General features: G+C 35.1%; 1 pseudogene; it reads left to right on the top strand.

Moving 5' to 3' along the window:
* The first annotated feature begins 3,123 nt into the window (after positions 1–3,123).
* LOC113506480 lies at positions 3,124–9,472 on the top strand (annotated as a pseudogene).
* Positions 9,473–10,322: the final 850 nt, after the last annotated feature.

Here is a 10,322-nt window from a genome sequence, read left to right on the forward strand (position 1 = left end):
AATATATAGAATTCCCGTGTCACGATGTTAGTTACCGTACTCCTCCGAAACGGCTTTACCGATTTTTACCAAATTTTGAATGCGTATTCAGTAGGTCTGAGAATCGGCTACTATCTATTTTTCATACCCCTAAATGATGAGGGTTGATCACACAAAAAAAATAATGTAATTTTTTTGGCGAAACATTTTGTTTTTATTTTTTTATAATGTGGCATTAAAAAATACACTAGAAATAATTTTTTAGGCAAAATAACGTTTTCTGAGTCAGCTAGTTTATCTATATTATGTATGTGTTTAGAAATATATAAGTATGTTTATCAGTTGTCTAGTACTCATAATACAAGCTTCGCTTAGTTTGAGACTAGATGGCGTTGTGTGAAAGTTGTGGAATATTACTTGTAAACATAGCTAAGGGCATTATGGTTTAGTTCATAACTTCTTCAGCTCGCTTGAACCAGACTCCTCTCTGTTCGTTGGTTAAAGTTGAATATAAGAAACAGTTAGTCAGTAACGATCTTGTTTAAATAAACAATTTGTAGTTTCCACACGTTGAAACCTTGGCAATATAGCGTGGCAGACGGCGTCTGAATAATAAGTTGGGTTAAATCGGGAAGTAACAATTTTGATGGGACCCAAACAAAACATTAATAAAAATCGGTGAAGAGCGAGTCTCATTAGGAATACTAAGGGTTCCACATAAATATTAAAATAGGGCAAAAATAATTGTAACCTATTTATTTTTAGACCGTCTCAAACGTTACCTAACCTCATTTTTTATGTATATTAGATAAGTAGGGTAAAGTGGGGCTTTATTTATAAGACTCCGGTATATGTACGTCTATCTGTTACCAGATTATATCTCATGAACCGTAGAAGCTAGACAGTTTCAATATTCACAGATGGTGTGTTTCTATTGCTGCTATAACGACAACAATGGAAATAAAAATCGAAGTTAAGCAACAATTGGAACAGTTTTAAATTGGATTATTGACAATATTATTGCGAATTCTTAGTCAAAAAACTTATTAAGGGGTATCGTGTTGCCAAGGTAACTGGGTTGTGGGGGTCAGATAGGCAGTCGCTCCTTGTAAAACACTGGTACTTAGCTGAATCCGGTTAGACTTGAAGCCGACCCCAACATAGTTGGGAATAGGCTAGAATGATGATGTGTTTATACAGAAATACACCAAGATAAACAAATATAAAACTTATCGATATTCATAACGTTAATTTAAACTGTACGTCTAGAAATTATTAGATTGACTACTTACGTAAATACTCAACTATTGAATATTCAATAATTATAAACTTCTTTTACGATCACCACAACAATTATAATGCGTTAGGTAAATTAAATGGCTTCCTAAGGTCAGAATACAAAAGGAATACCTTCTGAAATTGAATATTCAAACTGTCACACTGTAATCACGTGACGAAGAAATTAATGTGGCGACCTTTCTGATAAGTTGTCAAATTGATCACGAAATTTAATGACGAGCAAAACGCTAATGAAGAGAATTAAAATAAATTTGGATTTTGTTCTGGAACTTCTTGCAGTTTAACACTCGAAATTATTTCAGACTAGCTGTTGCCCGCGACTTCGTCCGCGTGGTTAGAAGATATAAGTTAGAAATTTTTGAACGGAAGCCCTCGAAGATGAATATTTTCCCTTGTTTTTTCCACATTTTTCATTGTATCTTCGCTCCTATTAGTCGCAGCGTGATGGTATATAGCCTAAAACCTTCCTCGATGAATGGTCTATTCAACGCAATTAAATTTTCCATTTAAACCAGGTATTTCCTGAGATTAAATTTGTTCAAACAAACAAACCCTTCAGCTTTATATATTAGTATAGATTTGACCAAATGGTTCCAGTTTTTTTTTCTGTTATAAAGAAACCTAAGTCTAGTAAGTTGCTCTGGCGTCTTCAAAATAACCTTTTTGATTCAAACTCGTATTTAAAATTGGGTTCAAGAATGATTGACTCTCGATCATCGAAAAACATTGTTCTCACTTTATGTCTAAAGACTGTGTAATGAAACCTGATTTCTAATGTCCCTACGGATTTTACAGTGCCTAAAAAAACGACTCAAGGAATTTAATCCTTGTGTCGCGGGGTGTTTCACAAACATTCAAGTCACATACACAAAGACACCCAGACTCAGGACAAGCATTCGTGGATCACTCAAATGTGAAAATTTTGTCAATAGTCATTCGTATAAACATAAACATAAATAAACTACTATCCTGTTTTGAATCGTACAAAATGGTCGGATATACTACTAATATTATAACCGTGAAAGTATGTATGGATGTCTCTTCCTCTTTCACGCAAAAACCACTGAACGGATTTAGACGAAACTTGGCACACAGATAGTTTATTACCAGGATTAACACATAAGATAGTTTTTATCCCGATTTTATGTTCCCGTGGGATCATTTTTGATTTGTTGCGGGCGGACCCGCGGGTAACAGCTAGAGTTCATGTAACTCTTTATACAGCACTTACCTATAAAGAGTTTTGTGAATCCATTTAAATTGATTACGACATAATGTTGTATTAAATTAATTACTAGTAATTAAAATTACTAAGCATCATCGTTACGCAATTATAATCAGTTGTCCCTTCTGGTTTTAATGTGATTTTTTATGCATCTTGCATATTAATGGAGTAATTATAACCAATATGCTATGCCAATTAGTAACAGTATAAGCAACGACCGTACAGGACTAGATAAGACTGCCCAGGGTAAGGTTACATCGCATTAGAATAGAAAACTTCTTCAAATGTATGTGAATGACATTCCTCTTCGACAAGTCACGTGACTTTGACTTGTCAGTTCAATACATTTGAGGGATTCGTCAGCGTTAGCGAGGAGATGTGTAACTAATTTTCAGGCCCAAAGTGGCAGCTTTGTTTCTACTTAAAACTTACTTTGAAACCTGACTATGACATAAAACTGATGGAAATTTCGACCGAATAAAAAAAAAACTTTCTTAAAACTTGATACTAATCTTCAGTAGTATCCAAAGTACTTAATTTAAGTGAAACTTCATTATTAAAAAAATATTCCTTGATTAAATATAATATTTTAATATTAAACATGTTTTTCTTTCTTTATAGATTCGAAAATGGCGCCATATATTGGTATCCCCGAGTACTATGCTGGCAAAACCCTCTTCATCACGGGAGCCACGGGTTTCATGGGCAAAGTATTAGTAGAAAAACTGCTGTATAGTTGTCCGGATATTAAAAAAATGTTTTACTCTTGAGACCGAAAAAAGGGCACAGCAGTAAAGAGCGATTGGACGATTTGTTTAAATTTTCGGGTAAGTGCTGCCATCTTGTGTCGAGTAGCGAAAACCTTGAATTCAAAATTCTGTTAATCAATTTATTATTAACAATACCTGCTGATTTTAAAAAGATAAATCTTTTTTCGTGGAAATGTATTTAAAATGTTCTTAATTGCATCTATTTGATAATGAACCGTGACGAAAAATTAGTAATATCCGCAAAATCCGTGCATCGCTTGACATAACAACCTTATACTTTTGAATAATCTTCAGGTTTTTGACCGTCTGAAAGCCGAGCATCCGAAGCGCTTCGAGAAGTTGCAGGTGATAGCTGGAGACATCTTGTCGGAAGACCTGGGCATCTCCGACGAGGATAGGCGGCAACTCCAAGAAGAAACCCAGATCATATTCCACTGCGCAGCTTGTGTTAGGTAAGTCTCAGTTACAAGGGAAGGGTGAAATACACCGGTGGTTTTAGCCGGTAAGAGTCCGGCATACCTCTCCGCCTTCCCCAAGGACGAGAAAGTCCTTGAGGATTTCACCGGGTTAAAAAATTAATAGCTAGCTATGTACAGTCACCATTGGAAGTCACCACTCAATATTATTATAACTATCGTGAAACGAATTCATATCCATTTATGTACTAACGGTTTGCTCAAATGATTGTATTTGGGCCTTCGACTTGCGATTCCAACTCGCATTAGCTCATGGTTAAGGAGCTAGTTGGACTATCCCGATACATGCGAATGAGTGAATTGTTATTAAATAAATAATCGAATATAATCAGTTGCTGGTATGCCATCCTGTAACAAAATATATACTGTAGCTATCCCAGAAAAAGTTGTTATGCCAGAGGGCTGAAAAAAAAGGCCCTTAGGGTTATGAAAATTATTTGTCTGATTCTCAGACCTACCCAATATGCATACAAAATTTCATGAAATTCAGTCGTCTTCCCTTTCAATCCTGTGGTTACCTCGGTTTCTAAATAAATAATTAGAAAATGTAAAAGGCTTAATCATTATTTTGTTATAACATCTCAACATTTCTAATTCTAGATTCGACATGTTTCTGCGTGATGCTGTCAACATGAACACCTCTGGTACTCTAAAAGTCTTGCAGTTGGCTGAAGGAGTAAAGAATCTTGAGGTTTGTAATATAATATAGAAAAAAAACTAGTGCGTCTAACCGTCACACAGGATTGAAGTAATTTTTTTTCAAATACTTTTGCTAGCCTTGGATAGCCGAGTGGTTGAGGTCATCACGAAAACCCACTGTGCGCGACGTGTCGCGGGTTCGATCCCCGCGTAGGACAAGCATTTGTGCGATCCACCAATGCTTGTTCTGAGTCTGGGTGTCTTTGTGCATGTGAACTGTATGTTTGTGAAACCCCCCGCGATACAAGGATTAAATTCCTTAGTGCGGGAGTCGTTTATAAAAAATAAAACTATCTATTGACTAAACCAATAAAACAAACATATTTGAAAAACCAAATAATACAGAAACGTGACCCTCATATTGCCTCCTAGTCGCGCCCAAAGAAGTTTTTCTTCAAAACCTTGATACAATTATTTTAGAATCTGCTTTCACTGGCCAAAACTTATAGCTATACGATAGCAGTGCCATCTGTTGGTAACCTTTTTAAATACACAATGACGTTGTGTATTATCATAACTTTCATTGCTACACAAAGATTAAACTCCTCAATTGAGAAATCTATTGGAAAGAAAGTCATAAATCAAATCTTCCAGGCATTCGTCCACGTTTCCACCAGCTACTGTCGCTGCGAGCTGGACGTATTGGATGAGAAGCTGTACCCATCACCACACCGGCCTCAGCATGTGATGCATGCTGTGGAATGGATGGATGATGACCTGCTTAGGCATATGCAGCCAAAGTAAGTAATATATAAATTAATGATAGCTCTTTGACTGCACTGATAGCCCAGTGATTGAGGTCACCACGCCAAACCCACAATAAGTGATGCGTCGCAGATTTAATCCCAGTAGGACAAACATTGGTGTGATCCACGAATGCTTGTCTTAAGTCTGGGTGTCTTGTGCATGTGACTTGAATGTTTCTTAAACCCTGCGATACAAGGATTAAATTCAAAAGTGCAAAAAAAGTCCAAAAAGGTCAAAATCCAGTCTTTTATGTGAGAATTTGTTACAAACTTTCGATATATTTTTTTATTTTCAGGTTAATTGACCCCCAACCAAACACGTATGCCTACACTAAGTCATTAACGGAAGATTTAGTTTCACAATACGCGGGAAAATTCCCAATTGTGATCGCACGGCCATCTATCGGTGAGTAGCAGAACTTATTCTATTTAGTTTCTAACCCCCGAGGCAGTCTTATGTAATTAGTTGTATTCATTTTCCTATCTTAGAATTTATAATTAGGCTTCTTACCCAGATTTTGCCATCATTTTACTGAAATTATTGAAGAGTTCATTGTTTTGAGACTAGATGGCGTTGTGTGACTTTGTGGAATGTTCATAATTTATATCATTTTTGTGTTTTTACAGTAATTGCTGCTTATAAAGAGCCGATGCCCGGTTGGGTAGATAACCTCAACGGTCCAACTGGACTACTAGTAGGGGCTGGTAAAGGTAAGCTATAATTTATAATCATTATAAAAAAATTGCGTAGATTTATTATGACAAAGTTATGTTTGCGGTTGGCAGAAATATGAACAACAATTTTGACGAAAACTTTGGCATTTTTATTGTTTTTCCAACTCATTTGAAACATTCACTTGTAGTGAATGCTTCAGGTGGCACTTAATGGATATTAAAAGGCTGAAAATCTATGTAATTTTGTGTAACGGTTACAGAGATCTCTATCAAACTTGCACGCTGTGATTTTACATCATAGAGTGTTTGCTAATTATAGTTCTTTCATCTTTAAATTTGAGCCAATAAAGATGTTTAATCAAAAATACCGGCCACCAAAAACCCTATTTATTGTAATTTTTTAGGTGTAATTCGTACGATGCATTGTAACGAAAACTTCATGGCTGATGTGGTGCCAGTAGATATGGTTGTTAACGGATGCATCATCCTCGCCTACCTGACTGCGATTGAGAAGTAAGTACATTTAGATAATACATATACATACAGATAGTGGAGTGATGATCCGCGCAGGATGGATGGCAGGAGTTGTATTTTAGGAGGCCTATGATTAGTAGTGGACGATTAAGGGCTGATGATGATGATGATGATAGATAGATACTATAGATAGATAAGACTGATATAAGTGAACAAGTTTCTGATCGTACCCGACGCAAATAGAGGGATGTTATAAGTTTGTTGCTGCCTGTGGTATCATAGCTACCGAACAAATTGGCTTAATGTTATCTTGTAGCAAGTGCTGATTACTTTGTTATAAGCAGACTTGACAGTCCAACGATTTATAACTTTAGGATATAGTCTGTGCACACTTTGCCAGGCGCTATTTCTGGATTCATTAGACCATCACCCAAAACGGTTTTTAGTAAATTAAGAACAAGATTTCTATAATTTTAAAAAGTATGTTAATTAAGTTGATCTATGTTACTTACAGATCTAAAGAGATCGGCATTTGCAACATAACGCAGTCCGGAATCAACGCCATCACTTGGGGAAAAGCTTTGGAAATCGGTAAGTTACGACATTTCAATCACATTTCGTGTATTATCTACTTAATCATTCTTAACATTTTCTATTTCATCTGCGATAATTTCAACTGTCCTCCCGTTATGGCTTATGAGATACGATTCAGATGAACGGAAAACACCCCTTAGTAATAGAGCTAGAAAAATAAACATAACTGCTACCTACATAATGCTTGACTGGCCTGTTGGTCTAGTGGTAAGTAACCCTGACTGCAATACTGGAGGTCTAGGGTTCGATTCCCATCCAGAATAAATGTTTGTGTAATGAGCACGATTATTTGTTCTGAGATCTAGGTGTATTTTTTCTATATCATGTATGAATTAGGAAATATCTAAGTTAGTTTATCAGTTGTCTAGTACTCATAATAAAAGTTTTGCTTTGTTTGAGACTAGATGGCGTTGTTTCAAAGTTGTCGAATAAGTAGTGGTTCTTCTTCTCAGGTCGCGTCCAAGTCAAGGAGTTCCCCTTCACCGTGGCTCTGTGGTATCCTGGTGGCTCGGCCAAATCTTCATGGATCATGCATCAGCTTGCTTTGTTCTTCACTCATATGCTGCCAGCTTACTTCATTGATTTATTGCTGTTTTTGATGGGGAAGAAGACATTGTAAGTACCTATATGTTCATTGAGAAAAAATCTTTCTTCACATAGCTTATACTTTTTGCGTTGTACTCCCAGTGAAGTAGTACAAAATGTCGTCAACATTAAAAATGGACCAAAATTCAAAACAATCATTCATAAGATCACACAAATGTTTTTGTGATTTACGAATGTTGTTCTACGCGGGGATCAAACCCGCAATAACTCGCACTGTTGACCTACACACTAATTCTATCCTTGCAGCCAAACAATAATCCTAGATTTTCATTTTCTAGACTGCATTTTTTTATTTTATCTTCTCTATCAATAATCAATAGTTGACTTTGACTTAACTCCAAAAAGCTGAGCTAAACCTCTTCCAAGTTAACCTGAATCCTTTACTCATTTGCTGTCCTTGTCTTACTCTGTAAATCAGTAAGAGATAGCATTATAATCGTGTTCTTCACTAAAACTAAATTATCTATTACAGCATGATCAAAATACAGAAACGTATTAACTACGGATTGAAAGTGCTTCAGTACTACACAACGAAAGAATGGCATTTCACGAATGATAATTATGTGGCGTTAAGGGGGAAAATATCTAAGAAAGATAATGAAACATTTTACACAGATATATCGGTAAGAAATTGTAATATAAAGATTAGTTTTTTGTAAAAATAACTTAACTGTTTTCTTTTTAAAAGAAACCTACTCTTAAATGGGTTCTGTACATATTTAGTAGTTAAATGATCCGTCACTATTAAACACACGTCTATTAACTTATTTCTTATCTAGTCTTCGATGTATTTTATCTGATATTAAATTGAAAACTCATACAAAAAAAGCGGTTACAATTGTTTTGTTATCAAACTAATGAACTAAATTAAACCCTATACAAAAGTCCAAAAACACTCCCTTGGGGGACTCCATAAGAACTTCCTTGATTATTCTGGATATTTCTTCACAGGTTCTTAATTGGGACATATACATGAGGAATTACATCAAGGGAGCTCGTGAATATTGCTGTAAAGACGATCCAGAGACACTCCCACAGGCGAAAAGGCTACATAACCAGTGAGTACCCTTATCAAATGCTTTACTAAAATACAGTTGCAAATGGACAATACATAAAATCATATAAAACTTAATTTGTCAAACATATTGTCGATAACTTTCTAAAAAGTTATTTGTAAACATGTCTATATAACTCTCCCACCTACAATTAGCACTTAAAGGTGAATTTTAACTAAGTGGCAGTATTTAATCTTGCTGTTTTTTTTTACTGATCGAAAACTCGCGACACGTTGATCCCAGTTAATTTGCATGGTAACCATGCTAGCATTAATAATAATGAATTCAAAAACGTTCATTGTCTTGTTTCAGATTATACGTCCTCGACCGGATATTCCAAGTTCTATTTTACGTTTTACTGTCATACTTCATTTACCATTACTACAAAGTGATATTCTCTGTAGCTAACTATTAGATCAATTAAAAATGTTCAAAGACCTACCACATTTCAAAGTATTATTATAGATGTGGAAACAGGACAGAGCATTACATGACGTAGAGCTTCATCTCTTTCCCACACTTGTAATAGTTTTACTTTAGTGGTAGGTCTTCTGATGCCTATTATAATATGCTAGACTGGCGATAGCTAGGATCTTAATGATCGTATTTCAATATCGCCATATTGGCAGAAATCAAAGAATAATAAGCATCCTCGAGACTCCCTTCTTGATAACAACGACAGACATTTCATCTTCTATTACGTCATAAGATCAGGTGCTACTGCTTTCCTTCATAAGATTGTTATCAACGCTCTAAGTCGAGTCGACTTAGTGAACGTTGCCAATGTAGTCAGTTGTTATCTTTGCTCTGGCGGGTGGATATCTCGCCAATAAGGCAAAAGTTTTTATTTCAAATGGGCCGTTTTCCAGGCACTTTTAAAACATTTCAATAATGAATGTCATGCAGAACCAGCAAGAAACTTAAGAAGCCCGAAGAAGGAGTCGAAGTATGAGCTAGTACTGTTTTTCAGGTCTGAAAACAGTTTTTTAAAAGGAATGGTCATTCCAGCATATTATAATAGAAATCAGTGGTTCCATAATGTTATATAGTTTAATGTATATGTAAAAGAGGCTAACAAATAGTTGCGCTACTGTTGTCAAGACGACGCCATCTTGGATTTTTTTTTAAGTCTTTAAAACTCTTAAATCTATAAAAATTGTTAAAAGTGAAGTTTGATATTTAATTTTTTAATTTGTTAAATAAAAACTTAACTCTTTATACTTATTTCTGAATCGATATTGTTTTACAACAGTTGCCAGACAGTTTGGAAACTGTTGTCCAACTTAAACAAGACTGTTTTGTCTGCGAAGGCAAAAACAGCTTTAAACTGCGTTGCCACTGTTGAGAAACTGTTTTGAAATAAGTAAGCCCTACGCTTGTTCTAAAGTCATAACAACAATCTTCAATTTCTCATCTTATCTATCGCTGTCTCTTAAACTCCTTATATGTCAGAGAAAAGAAAAAAAGAATTTGTTTTAGTGTAGTTTTAAAAATCAAAATTAGTAAACATGTCAATTTTATTTTAAAACAAATCAAGTTATATTTATAACCAAAGATTTGCTTCAAAAAGTATAAATGACTTATTATGAAAAAGTCCTGTAAATGTCACAGACAGACAGAATGACTAGCCTGAAACAAAATCAAAATCTGTACATATGTAAATAACATTATTGAGTTTTTAATATTGTACTTACTATTTTCAAAATACAATTATATTGTAATTG

This window comes from Trichoplusia ni (genome assembly GCF_003590095.1).
Source record: "Trichoplusia ni isolate ovarian cell line Hi5 chromosome 17 unlocalized genomic scaffold, tn1 tig00002319_group16, whole genome shotgun sequence".
Lineage (NCBI taxonomy): Eukaryota > Metazoa > Arthropoda > Insecta > Lepidoptera > Noctuidae > Trichoplusia > Trichoplusia ni.